Source organism: Salvelinus namaycush, chromosome 2 (assembly GCF_016432855.1).
Source record: "Salvelinus namaycush isolate Seneca chromosome 2, SaNama_1.0, whole genome shotgun sequence".
Taxonomy (NCBI): Eukaryota; Metazoa; Chordata; class Actinopteri; order Salmoniformes; family Salmonidae; genus Salvelinus; species Salvelinus namaycush.
Window position 1 is genome coordinate 13,030,476 of NC_052308.1, and position 14,779 is coordinate 13,045,254.

General features: G+C 41.7%; 2 pseudogenes; one reads left to right on the forward strand and one right to left on the reverse strand.

The window, feature by feature from the left end:
* Positions 1 to 3,181: 3,181 nt before the first annotated feature.
* On the reverse strand, positions 3,182 to 3,760 carry LOC120024550 (annotated as a pseudogene).
* A 6,270-nt stretch (positions 3,761 to 10,030) lies between these two features.
* LOC120024557 lies at positions 10,031 to 10,628 on the forward strand (annotated as a pseudogene).
* Positions 10,629 to 14,779: the final 4,151 nt, after the last annotated feature.

Here is a 14,779-nt window from a genome sequence, read left to right on the forward strand (position 1 = left end):
CTAACCATAACCCTAACTCTAGCTTCATGTCCACACCCCGTTTCAACCCTAACCATAACCCTAACTCTAGCTTCATGTCCACACCCCGTTTCAACCCTAATCATAACCCTAACCCCAACTCTAGCTTCATGTCCACACCCCGTTTCAATCCTAATCATAACCCTAACCCCAACTCTAGCTTCATGTCTACACCCCGTTTCAACCCTAACCATAACCCTAACTCTAGCTTCATGTCCACACCCCGTTTCAACCCTAATCATAACCCTAACCCCAACTCTAGCTTCATGTCTACACCCCGTTTCAACACTAAACACAACCCTAACTCCAGCTTCATGTCCACACCCCGTTTCAACCCTAACCATAACCCTAACTCTAGCTTCATGTCCACACCCCGTTTCAACCCTAATCATAACCCTAACCCCAACTCTAGCTTCATGTCCACACCCCGTTTCAACCCTAATCATAACCCTAACCCCAACTCTAGCTTCATGTCCACACCCTGTTTTAACCCTAGCCATAACCATAACCCCAACTCTAGCTTCATGTCCACACCCCGTTTCAACCCTAACCATAACCCCAACTCCAGCTTCTTGTCCACACCCCATTTCAACCCTAACTATAACCATAACCCCAACTCTAGCTTCATGTCCACACCCCCTTTCAACCCTAATCATAACCATAACCATAACCCTAACTCTAGCTTCATGTCCACACCCCGTTTCAACCCTAATCATAACCCTAACCCCAACTCTAGCTTCATGTCCACACCCCGTTTCAACCCTAATCATAACCCTAACCCCAACTCTAGCTTCATGTCCACACCCTGTTTTAACCCTAGCCATAACCATAACCCCAACTCTAGCTTCATGTCCACACCCCGTTTCAACCCTAACCATAACCCCAACTCCAGCTTCTTGTCCACACCCCATTTCAACCCTAACCATAACCATAACCCCAACTCTAGCTTCATGTCCACACCCCCTTTCAACCCTAATCATAACCATAACCATAACCCTAACTCTAGCTTCATGTCCACACCCCGTTTCAACCCTAATCATAACCCTAACCCCAACTCTAGCTTCATGTCCACACCCCGTTTCAACCCTAATCATAACCCTAACCCCAACTCTAGCTTCATGTCCACACCCTGTTTTAACCCTAGCCATAACCATAACCCCAACTCTAGCTTCATGTCCACACCCCGTTTCAACCCTAACCATAACCCCAACTCCAGCTTCTTGTCCACACCCCATTTCAACCCTAACCATAACCATAACCCCAACTCTAGCTTCATGTCCACACCCCCTTTCAACCCTAATCATAACCATAACCCTAACTCTAACTCTAGCTTCATGTCCACACCCCGTTTCAACCCTAACCATAACCCTAACCCTAACTCTAGCTTCATGTCCACACCCCGTTTCAACCCTAACCCTAACCATAACCCTAACTCTAGCTTCATGTCCACACCCTGGGCCTTTTCTTCTTACATGCTGACCACACAGCTCGTGCCTCAACGAGATTCTGCGATGCCAGGCGCTAAAATAGAACTTGGTTCTGTTTGTGATGCCTGACGCGCTGCAAGTCCCGCCTCTCTCATCTCCTCATTGGTTTTTAGGACGCTATACCCACGTACCATCGCCTCATTGGTTTTTAGGAGCATATATCCACGTGGGTGATTGAAAGATGAACTGAGGTCCACACTCCAGTGCAGTTGGTGGTGGTATTGCACCTTAAAGTTGGTTGCCAACTGCCATATAAAGTTCAACGAAGAAGAAGAAGCCTGAAGGAGGAGAGATTACTAGAAACAAACTCAATTGACCCTTTTACCTGTGGATTAATTGTTGGAGTAGAGGACCTTGTTCATTTCAGCTAAAATAACAACCCAATGTTTATATCCCAGACAAATGAGCTAGCAACAGCAAGCTAGCTAGCTAAATGTCCATATATGTTTAATGCTATTCGACCTGTCCCCAAATGAATAAGGTTGGTTCAGCGTTTGTTTTGATATTTCAACCTGCGTGTCCTGATCGTGTCTGGTGTGGGTGGACAAAATCATCATGCACGTGATGGTGCAGCGTGTGGTCAGCATATTAGACACATAAAGCCATCACTATTTCTGTTCCTGCTAATAACTGGGATCCCTGTAGATTACTTGATTGAGATGCAATATTTTAAACTTCCAAAACTTTATTACAAATCATTGCAAAAGTAAGTATGACTTTATACAGTAGATCTGTGTTGTAGTCTATATTAAATATGTTGATGACAGTAGAGAGAAGGAAAGATCAAGGACAATAACAAATTATTTAATTTCATTATTTTGGGATTTATTGACATTGACTCAGAGTCGCATCATAGACTTGAACACCTAAATATAAGGTGAATAGTTTAGGTGATTACACATCACAACCAGAACTTGGAATAAATCTCCAAGACATATGATACTCGAACAGAGTATAGGATACACATTTACTGTCTTTATAAAAGATATCATAAAGTTTTCATGTTGAGACATTTGTTTTCTTCTTCTCCCCTCTACAATATACACACCATTAATAATGTGAGTAACATTTTCATATATAACGTCTGATCTTTAAACAGATCAATTATTTCCAATCACAGAGTGATGATTACAGGTATAATTCCCAGTTTGAGTAAATTATCATCATGGAGCTGATCATTGATCAATAACAAATGTTTAACTAATACTCATACATACTTCACAGAAGATGCTCAATATAATGTTAATATGACAATATCACTACAAAAATGTAGTTGTAACAAAATTGCTTATTCTTGAATACGTGTTGACCTTTAAACAGATCGGTAACAGATAACCACAAAAATATGATTAAATACCCATTTTGGGTTAAAAGTCCTTATGGATGACCATTGAAGTTGATGTTGATCATTAATTAGCACATGGTCAACATAATCAACATATGCTTCACAAACATAAAGGTTATTAACATGACACTTTCTTTGTAAAAACTGTTTTACTTCTTCAGTGCAATTATAATGACAACTTTTAATCAAAACAAAACTTTTAAAACAACATGCACAAGCAGAATATGAAGAAGTACTCTGATCACTGTCCATCACATTAATGTTAGACCAACATGGTCCATTGAGTTTGTTTGAGAGTGGAGTTCCAGTCTGTAGGACTCTACCAGAGACTTCAGAGAGTGATGTTGACTGGACTCTTCTCTTTGCTGATGCTGTGCTGGGCTGGGAGCTGAACTGAGGCAGGTCACTCTCCCTCCTGTTCTTATCAGAGGATGGATGCAGGCTCTGGAAGTGGCTCAGCAGTCTTCTCTGGGTCTGTGTCTTCACCTCATCCTTGGTCAGGAAGTGCACAATCTCTTGGACATAACTGGAGTAAACCTGATTGACAGCTGCAGAGCAGGAGCTCACTGACTGGTTCTGTTGCTGTCATCTCCTGGATGTCGGCTATCTCCAGCTTGGAGTTTGGCTGCTGGTTGAGGATCTCTGGACCCAGGAGAGACTTGAGCTGCTCAATGCTGTTGTTGATACGATCTCTGCATAACTTCTCAACCACTGGCTTTCTTATCTGCAAGAAGAGAAGAGGAGAGTCAATAATAATATTATTCTGAATACAACAGAGCTGACATGAATGGCTGTATTCTAGAAGCAAATACTGAAACAATGTAACACTATTTGTAACTCAATTTACCTTGTTGGTCAGAGTCAGGTGCTCATTAGAGTAGATCACAGCTGAAGTGATTGTAGGTACCATGACTGGATCTCTGTGCTGTAGAGGACTCTGTGTTGAGAGAATCTGAGTTCTACTGAGTTCATATCTCCTATATATAGTCCATAATCTGCATACGAATGTGTGGGTCTTGGGCTTGTTGGAGTTTCTCACAGTCTGTTGCCAATGGGTGAGGTTGGGAGGACAATGAGGAATGTGGAGCTGCCACATGCTCAGTGTTCTTATTGCTGGGGGACAATGGTCACATCTCATGGAACAGGTGATAGAGAGTGTCTCACAGAGTGCTGCGTGAATCTGCAGAACTGGTTACCCCCAGATCTACTGCCTGATGCTGGGATCAATGATACTGACAGAGTGCACGTGTCACGAATCCCGCTTCCTGAGTCTGGGTTTGCCTGTGTGTCTGTCCTGGAGTGTGTTTCAGGTGTCCTGGAACGCACCCTGTATGGTTGCCGGGCGAATTAGCTCATTGGGAGATTGATTTCACCCGCACCTGTTTCCCGTCAGTAATCTGCACACCTGTCCTGATCATCATCTCTACCCTTCAAAAGCTCTGACCTGACTTCCATTCCCTGCCGGATCGTTAGCCATGAACATTACTCACCTGGATCATTCACTCCATTCCCGCCTGGTTGACAGAGGATTCTGCTACTACATTGGATTCACCTATTTCCTCTCATCTACTCACCACCGCTGCCCGCTACGCCATCTGGATATATCTACCTTTTCACATTTCACTGTAAATAAATACTCACCTTCTTCCTACGCTCCTTGTCCTGGTCTGCTTCTGGGTTCGATCTTGAAAGATCGTGACAGCACGCTCATCATCACAATTTACACGTGTGAGATCAACACAGGTTTCTACAACGCATAGGAAAACACATTATATAATGAAAATGCTGGTAGGCTACTCACATTTAAAAAATTGGAGTCATTTCAGACTGATCTTTCTCTAGCTGATGACCTCGCAGGTATTGTGACTCCATCAGAGTGCATCAGCTGTGAGGTGATGATGACCTCCTGTCTGTCTGTCTGTCTGTCTGTCTGCCTGTCTGTCTGTCTACTCGCTCAAGAACTCTCCCGGGGCTCCAGCCCAGGCAGCACACTTTCCTCCTCTGAGCTCCACAGCACAGCTGGCTCTACAACACAACGCTGAGCGTGCCCCAGTCGCACGCCCTCCTCTCTTTGGAGATGGGAGCCACAGGGACACACGGCTTCCCACACTTCTGAATGCAGCTTGCTGAGCCGCGAGACATAATAGAAGTGTGTCTGCTCTCACAAAGACCCACTGGCTGTTCCCATGCACAGCCAGCCATGCTGGGAGAGAGATTGGTTTATAGGGCAGTCTAGTACCAACAGACAAACTATCTGTATCCCTGATAACTCAGATTGGGAATACTTTAAGGAATTGCACAATATTGAAAAAAAAATTCTACCGAATACATTTTTTAAATATATATTGAAGAGAAAGTTTACAAATGTACCATTTTATGGATACGCCAAAAGTTGATTATGTATCTGGGCCATTAGCAAATAGGATTGATTAGCTGATCTAGTAGACTCTTGCCATGACCAAGTTCCTGTGAAAAGGCCATTTCTGAAATATGGCTATTCCACACATTTATCGTCATTATGTGATTTGGGATCTAATGCAATGATAGTTAGCTGCTGTAGGACGAAAAATACTTGTGATCCTAGCATATGTCACATTTGCATTTTGTTGATTTGTGTCACAACTTGACATGGGAACAGTCTTTTTCTGAGTACACATGGGTATATAGAGACGTTCTCAGGGACTAACGTGGCCAACCTCTTTTGCATATGGCTTAAAGAACAACATCCCACCTGTCCTGTGCGGAATCAGCTATTATTCCCACTGGCTATTGTCCCACCTTCAGAGCCCTCTGATTGGCTGCAGAGCATGAGACAGCGCGAGAGGAGGCACATAAATACAGAGTGGAGTTGCAAAGTTCACTATCGAATGCTCTCTTAGCATCAGCTGAGCCAAGACCAGCAGCAACACAGCAGAACAGAGGAGCTACCAGAACACAAACTCCAGACCACCATCAAGACCTAGCAAGTACAACATCTCTACTTGATTTCCGAGCTGCAAACTCAAGGCCAACATCTGAAAATGCCTGCCTACTTGGACATTGCTCTTCAGGGCAGCATGAATGTGAAAGATCAGCACATTAGGTAAGCTCATGATCAATTACACTGAAATACTTCAGGTCATAAGAGTTCAAAATTAATAAAGCCTATGTGTGAGAAGAGATGTTCATGAGTGTCTTGTCTTGTTTTTCAGATGTAAACTCTCTCTGTTGGAGAGGAAGTGCAGCAGCGGTGTGGAGAAACTGAAGATAGTTATTGGAGAACACCTACAGAACGGGATCCCTACATCTCCCATATCTCCTATTCTGGAGAAAACTGTGTCGTTTTTCACTCCCAAGAAGGTCTTGCTGTCACCCACCGGCTATTCCAAATATTCCAGGGACATGCTGCGTCTCTTTCCCGCTCCAGAGGAGGACATTGTACCACTCTGCTTTGAACAATGAACTGATAGATGGATGGACGTGGAGGTTACCATTCAGAGCTCACAGACCCTGCTGTAATTAACTGTGGCCTTGGCTTAATGTATTCCCTTGTGATGCTGCTATAAACATAGACTGCAACTGATTGACAGGTATTGGATCGCAACTGACAGAGACACATAGCTAAATTAATACTTTAAAAAAAATACATTTTGTCTAAAAGTACAATGATTTTGTGAAGCTTAGTTTTGTGTATGTTGCAAATTCTCTAGAAATGATTTGGAAATGCGTTGCATGCATTGTTATAAGCAGTTGTACTGCTCTATCCTTTCCCTGAGAAAGTCACCTTTGGATGAATTTGTTGATCTATGTTACCTGAAAGAGAGCGGAGTTGGTTACTCTGATTGTAAACACTTGTCCTCAGAGTTTGAATTACAGAGTGCTGGCCACTCTTGTTATAAAGTAGAAGTATTGAAAATATGACCATTGGTTTATCCCACTTTCTTAGGGTATGTGAGTCAATGTATAATTTGAACCCTGCTTTCCTTTATACTAATGGGAAATGCTATGATTTTAATGTTAAAGCATATTGTTTTTTTTGTTTTCAATTACTTATTAATGGCTTCACACATACAAAAATGTGCCTAAAGGGTTTTCAAATGTGCCTAACATGTTTCATTCAAAGACTAAATAAATATTTGGATAATATATTTCACTTCTCTTTTCATATTGTATTCATACCTCAGAAGGATGAGGAATACGGCATGACATCATTAGGTATATGCTATATATATGTTTGTGTCTCATGACATCATTAGGTATATGCTATATGTATGTTTGTGTCTCATGACATCATTAGGTATATCCTATATATATGTTTGTGTCTCATGACATCATTAGGTATATGCTTTATGTATGTTTGTGTCTCATGACATCATTAGGTATATGCTATATATATGTTTGTGTCTCATGACATCATTAGGTATATGCTATATATATGTTTTGTGTCTCATGACATCATTAGGTATATGCTATATATATGTTTGTGTCTCATGACATCATTAGTGTCTCATGACATCATTAGGTATATGCTATATATATGTTTGTGTCTCATGACATCATTAGTGTCTCATTACATCATTAGGTATATGCTATATATATGTTTGTGTCTCATGACATCATTAGTGTCTCATGACATCATTAGGTATATGATATATATATGTTTGTGTCTCATGGAGGAATGAACTGTTCTCTCAGTTTTATGCTCTTGACAAGAAATTACAGAAAAACTCAATGATTATGCAACTGATGAATATGTAGGGTCATTCATACCCCTACAGTATCCAACATCTGGTCAATTTTATCGCACAGAAAACATTAATTGGAGAAACATAAAAGTGAATACACATACAGTACAGGCCAGGTGTGCTATAAAAGAAATACATTGACATTCATTTATATAAAAAAATGGTGTAAACCCTTTCAATGTAGAACGTACTACCTGAACATAAGTGAATAACTTACTTCGATAGTGCATGAATAAACACACTATACTATACCTAAAGTGTTATACACCTTAATTAAGCAGTTCCACAAACTTCAGAAAACCCTTCACTGTCCAGCAAGCTTTATACTGGAATTTGTTCAAGCATCAATGACTGTATATGGCTAAATCCACAATACCCACATAAGTACACATTTACTCCTGACTTACTGCAATGCAACTATTCTGTTAATATGTGTATCAGAATATCCAGATGTTGTTGTGTCTAAAGTCAAGTCAGCAACATGCTCAACTTTTGAAAAATCACAACACTACACTAATTGGTTTCCTGATTCAAAATACCATAAGTAATTAACTGGTTATTCATAATGGTAGTTGTAAAATTGCTATTTTGTTATACTCTTGTACCTAGCACACTTGCAGTTCAGTCATATTGAAATGGAGTAATATTTAACTAACAAGCTACTCACCAGGCACTTTTGGGGAATTGTATTAAGAGACAAAATAGCTTAATAAGGCACACTTCTATTGTTTGAAGGTATTTCTGTCAATGGGCAAAATGTGGGAAAGCTCTGGCGAGCAGAGTCACAGTTCAGTCTTATTGGCAACATCATTCCTCACATCAATATAAACATTAATAACAATGTAATTTTCCACAAAACAGATAGAGAATATAATTTTTTGGTTTACCTGAATAAAATAAAATAAATACATGCTTGTGAAACAGTATGGAAGGAACCAATGGTCGTTTTCCCCTCCAGAATCCAGATGGTCTGTGACGTCAGGCTGGGTCTATAGCACAACACAGAGTCAAAAGCCGTCACTAATGCTCCACTGAGCAGTTTTTGTAGTGCATTGATCACAGCACACAGGACTGTGGGAAACTCAAATCAGTTCTCTACTCACACTGACCAGCAGCCTCAAGACAGAGGACACATCTGCTACCTCCAGACTTCACTACCTCTGGCAGTAGTCTGTCAAATCTGTGAATACACAGACACAAGAGCAGTATTGCAACATAAATATACCAGGGGGGAATTTCAACTTACTTACTACTACACAATATTATGTTTTAAAAGTGGCAATGTTCTTAAAGTCTCTGTTTCTAAAATTTAAATAAAAGTAATCAAATTATTATAGCTAGAACCTTATGTTAAAAATATGTATAAAAACATCTATAAGGGTCTATTCCATTTCCAATAACTTAAATGCAACTGTAGGTTCTCTATTTTGAAACAATATTCACATAGAAATGCAACCATCAAAAACACATCAGTTTGATGTAGAGGATCTGCATCAGCCTGTAAGTTGTGCTGATGAGCATGTGCTCTGTCAGTTTCATTGATCCCAACATCCAGCCTGGTCTCATAGACTAGACATAACATAGGAAATGTAAATCAGGGACATTCAAATTAGTATGATATGTTTAGTATGATTACATAAGACAGACATTTACTTAGATGGTGGGTGGGTGTATAGCGTGAACATCTAGTAACCCAAAGGTTGCGGGTTCAAATCTCACCACAGACAACTTAAGCATTTTAGCTAATAAGCACAATTTCGACAACTTACTACTTTTTAGCTACTTTGCATCCACTTACTACCCTTTTAGTTAAACTTTCCCCTAACCCTTACCTTAACCCTTTTAGCTAACCTTTCCCCTAACCCTAACCGTAACCCTTTTAGCTAACCTTTCCCCTAACCGTAACCCTTTTAGCTAACCTTTCCCCTAACCCTTACCTTAACCCTTTTAGCTAAACTTTCCCCTAACCCTTACCTTAACCCTTTAGCTCACCCTTACCCTAACCGTAACCCTTTAACTTAACTCCTGAACTTATGGACATCCACAAATTAATACATACCATATGAAACGTAACATACTAAATAGTGTGTCTCGTATTTACTTACAGAATAATACGAAATGCTCTGAGACCAGGTTGCAACATCAGGCAGCAGATCTGGGGGTCACCAGTTTCCCAGATTCACACAGCGTTCTGTGAGACACTCTCCACCCCCCTCCACCTGCTCCCCTGAGATATGACCATTGTCCCGCCTCAATAGGAACACTGAGTATGTGGCAGTTCCATATTCCTTCATTGTCTTTCCAAGCTCACCCATTGGCTACAGACTGTGAGAAATTCCAACAAGCCCAAGACCCACACATTCATATGCAGATTATGGACTATATGTAGGAGAGATGAAGCCAGTAGGAATCAGATTCACTCTACATGGAGACCTCTACAGCACAGAGATCCAGTCATGGTACCTACAATCACTTCAGCTGTGATCTACTCTAATGAGCACCTGACTCTGACCAACAAGGTAAATTGAGTTACAAATAGTGTCACATTGTTTCAGTATTTGCTTTTAGAATACAGCCATTCATGTCAGCTCTGTCGTATTCAGAATACGGTTATTAATGACTCTCCTCTTCTCTTCTTGCAGATAAGAAAGCCAGTGGTGGAAAAGTTATGCAGAGATCGTATCAACAACAGCATTGAGCAGCTCAAGTCTCTCCTGGGTCCAGAGATCCTCAACCAGCAGCCAAACTCCAAGCTGGAGAAAGCCGACATCCTGGAGACGACAGCAACAGAACCAGCCAGTGAGCTCCTCCTCTTGCTCTGCAGCTGTCAATCAGGTTTACTCCAGTTATGTCCAAGAGATTGTGCACTATCTGTCCAAGGATGAGGTGAAGACACAGTCCCAGAGAAGACTGCTGAGCCACTTCCAGAGCCTGCGTCCAACCATCCAATAAGAACAGGAGGGAGAGTGACCTGCCTCAGTTCAGCTCCCAGCCCAGTACAGAATCAGCAAAGAGAAGAGTCCAGTCAACATCGCCCTCTGGAGGCCCTGGTAGAGTCCTACAGACTGAAGCTCAACTCAGAAAAAGTCAATGGACCATGTTGGTCTAACATTAATGTGATGGACAGTGATCAGAGATCTTCTTCATATTCTGCTTGTGCAGGTTGTTTTAAAAGTTGTGTTTCGATTGAAACTTTTCATTTCAGTTGTACTGAACAAGTTAAACGTTTTTGCTAAGGAAACAATGAAATCTACAAACACTGCATTTTTGTAATGTTAATAACCTTTATGTTTTGTGAAGCATATATTGATTATGTTGATCAGTTGTTTATTCGTGATCAACATCAACTTCAATGGTCATCCATGAGGACTTTTAACCCAAAATGGGTATTTAATCATATTTTTGTGATGGTCTATTACCGATCTGTTTAAAGGTCAACACGTATTCAAGAATAAGCAATTTTGTTACAACTTAATTTTAAAGATCAGACTTCATGTGTGAAAATGTTTCTAATATTATTATTATGATATTGATGTATATACTTCCTATAATAGAAAACGGTTCTCTCTTATAAAATCTCTTTATTTTAAACTTGCGTATTTTATAAAGACAGTAACTGTGTATCCTATACTATGTTAGAGTATCACATGTCTTGGAGATTTATTCAAGTTCTGGTTGAGATGTTTAATCACTTTATTTCTATTGAAATATTCACCTTAAATTAAGGTATTCGATGATGCAATTCAGTGAGTCAGTCTGAATAAACACACAAATCATCAAATATAATCCTCTTGTCTGTTACTTCATTTTTCTCATCACTGAACAAGCTTCCAATAGAGTTACATTACTGATTTATGATATTCCACATATACAGCGAGCTCCAAAAGTATTGGTACAGTGACATAAAAAAATAAATGGTACAATTGGTTCCATATTCATAGCATGCAATGACTAAATTAAGCTTGTGACTTTAATGATTTGTTGGATGCATTTGGTATTTGTTTCGGTTATGTTTCAGATTATTTTGTGCCCAATAGAAATTAATGTTAATGTTTTGTGTCATTTTGGAGTAACTTTTATTGTAAATAAGAATATAATATGTTTCTAAACACTTCTACATTAATGTGGATGCTACCATGATTACAGATACTTCTGAATGAATCATTAATAATGATGAGTGAGAAAGTTACCTTACCCCCCCCCAAAACATACTAACCTCCCCTGTTATTGTAATGGTGAGAGGTTAGCATGCCTTGGGGGTATGATATAAAATACTAACCTCCCCTGTTATTGTAATGGTGAGAGGTTAGCATGCCTTGGGGGTATGATATAAAATACTAACCTCCCCTGTTATTGTAATGGTGAGAGGTTAGCATGTCTTGGGGGTATGATACTGTATGATACTTTGTGTGGCTGTGACTTTCTCAAACATCATTATTTACAATACATTCAAGACTATCCGTAATGATGGTAGCATCCACATTAACGTAGAAGTGTTTAGAAACATATTATATTTTTTTATTTACAATAAAAGTGACTTCAAAATGACACTACATTAATTACCATTAATTTCTATTGGTTACAAAATAATCTTAAATACAACCCAAACAGACAGCAAATGCGTCCAACAAGTTAGTAGAGTCACAAGCTTGATGTAATCACTGTGTGCTAGGAATATGGGACCAACTAGTACACTTTTTACTACTTTAATACACTATAAGTGAATTTGTCAAAATACTTTTGGTCCCTTAAAATGGGGACCAAAAGTTGGTCCCATATGTACAAAAACTAAACGGTTCACCCGATATCCACCATTGTGTCGATGATCACTTCCGCATTCAACAACCCGGTCGCATTCCGCTTCGCTCCACAGGTAGTATCACATTTCATTTCATTTCATTACAGTACAACGGTTTGATTTGTTTGATCTTAGCTAGCTACATAGCCGTCTTTGTATCAAAGATAATTGTGTAGTTTAGAGCGATTTTCTAGGTTAGCTAGCCAGCTATTTTCGTCCTTTTAACGTAACGTAACGTAATCAACACTGCTAGCTAGCCAGCTAGCCACCGAATAGCAGCACTGTAGAAACTATTACATTCAACGGAACTACGGAACGACTTGATTAGTGTAGTGTTAGCTAGCTACATAGTTGTCTTTGCTGTCCTTGTATCTAAGATAACTGTGGAGTCTAGAGTAATTTTCGGTTAGCTAGCCAGCTATTTTCGTCCGCCGCGCTGCCGTTCTCCTACCTAGTCAATACTGCTAGTCAACACTGCTAACACTGCTAGCTAGCCAACTTCTACCGAATAGCAGCACTGTAGAAACTATTACATTACAACGGAACGATTTGATTAGTGTAGTGTTAGCTAGCTAGTGTTAGCTAGCTACATAGTTGTCTTTGCTGTCCTTGTATCTAAGACATTTGTGTAGTTTAGACTAATTATCTGGCCAGTTACCGAGGTTACCTAGCCAGCTATCGAGGTTACCTAGCCAGCTACACTTTCAAACAAAGTCAACAACGCAGCCACTGCTAGCCAGCCTACTTCAGCAGTACTGTATCATTTTAATCATTTTAGTCAATAAGATTTTTGCAACGTAAGCTTAACTTTCTGAACATTCGAGACGTGTAGTCCACTTGTCATTCCAATCTCCTTTGCATTAGCGTAGCCTCTTCTGTAGCCTGTCAACTATGTGTCTGTCTATCCCTGTTCTCTCCTCTCTGCACAGACCATACAAACGCTTCACACCGCGTGGCCGCGGCCACCCTAACCTGGTGGTCCCAGCGCGCACGACCCACGTGGAGTTCCAGGTCTCCGGTAGCCTCTGGAACTGCCGATCTGCGGCCAACAAGGCAGAGTTCATCTCAGCCTATGCTTCCCTCCAGTCCCTCGACTTCTTGGCACTGACGGAAACATGGATCACCACAGATAACACTGCTACTCCTACTGCTCTCTCTTCGTCTGCCCACGTGTTCTCGCACACCCCGAGAGCTTCTGGTCAGCGGGGTGGTGGCACCGGGATCCTCATCTCTCCCAAGTGGTCATTCTCTCTTTCTCCCCTTACCCATCTGTCTATCGCCTCCTTTGAATTCCATGCTGTCACAGTTACCAGCCCTTTCAAGCTTAACATCCTTATCATTTATCGCCCTCCAGGTTCCCTCGGAGAGTTCATCAATGAGCTTGATGCCTTGATAAGCTCCTTTCCTGAGGACGGCTCACCTCTCACAGTTCTGGGTGACTTTAACCTCCCCACGTCTACCTTTGACTCATTCCTCTCTGCCTCCTTCTTTCCACTCCTCTCCTCTTTTGACCTCACCCTCTCACCTTCCCCCCCTACTCACAAGGCAGGCAATACGCTTGACCTCATCTTTACTAGATGCTGTTCTTCCACTAACCTCATTGCAACTCCCCTCCAAGTCTCCGACCACTACCTTGTATCCTTTTCCCTCTCGCTCTCATCCAACACTTCCCACACTGCCCCTACTCGGATGGTATCGCGCCGTCCCAACCTCCGCTCTCTCTCCCCCGCTACTCTCTCCTCTTCCATCCTATCATCTCTTCCCTCTGCTCAAACCTTCTCCAACCTATCTCCTGATTCTGCCTCCTCAACCCTCCTCTCCTCCCTTTCTGCATCCTTTGACTCTCTATGTCCCCTATCCTCCAGGCCGGCTCGGTCCTCCCCTCCCGCTCCGTGGCTCGACGACTCATTGCGAGCTCACAGAACAGGGCTCCGGGCAGCCGAGCGGAAATGGAGGAAAACTCGCCTCCCTGCGGACCTGGCATCCTTTCACTCCCTCCTCTCTACATTTTCCTCTTCTGTCTCTGCTGCTAAAGCCACTTTCTACCACTCTAAATTCCAAGCATCTGCCTCTAACCCTAGGAAGCTCTTTGCCACCTTCTCCTCCCTCCTGAATCCTCCTCCCCCTCCCCCCCCTCCTCCCTCTCTGCAGATGACTTCGTCAACCATTTTGAAAAGAAGGTCGACGACATCCGATCCTCGTTTGCTAAGTCAAATGACACCGCTGGTTCTGCTCACACTGCCCTACCCTGTGCTCTGACCTCTTTCTCCCCTCTCTCTCCAGATGAAATCTCGCGTCTTGTGACGGCCGGCCGCCCAACAACCTGCCCGCTTGACCCTATCCCCTCCTCTCTTCTCCAGACCATTTCCGGAGACCTTCTCCCTTACCTCACCTCGCTCATCAACTC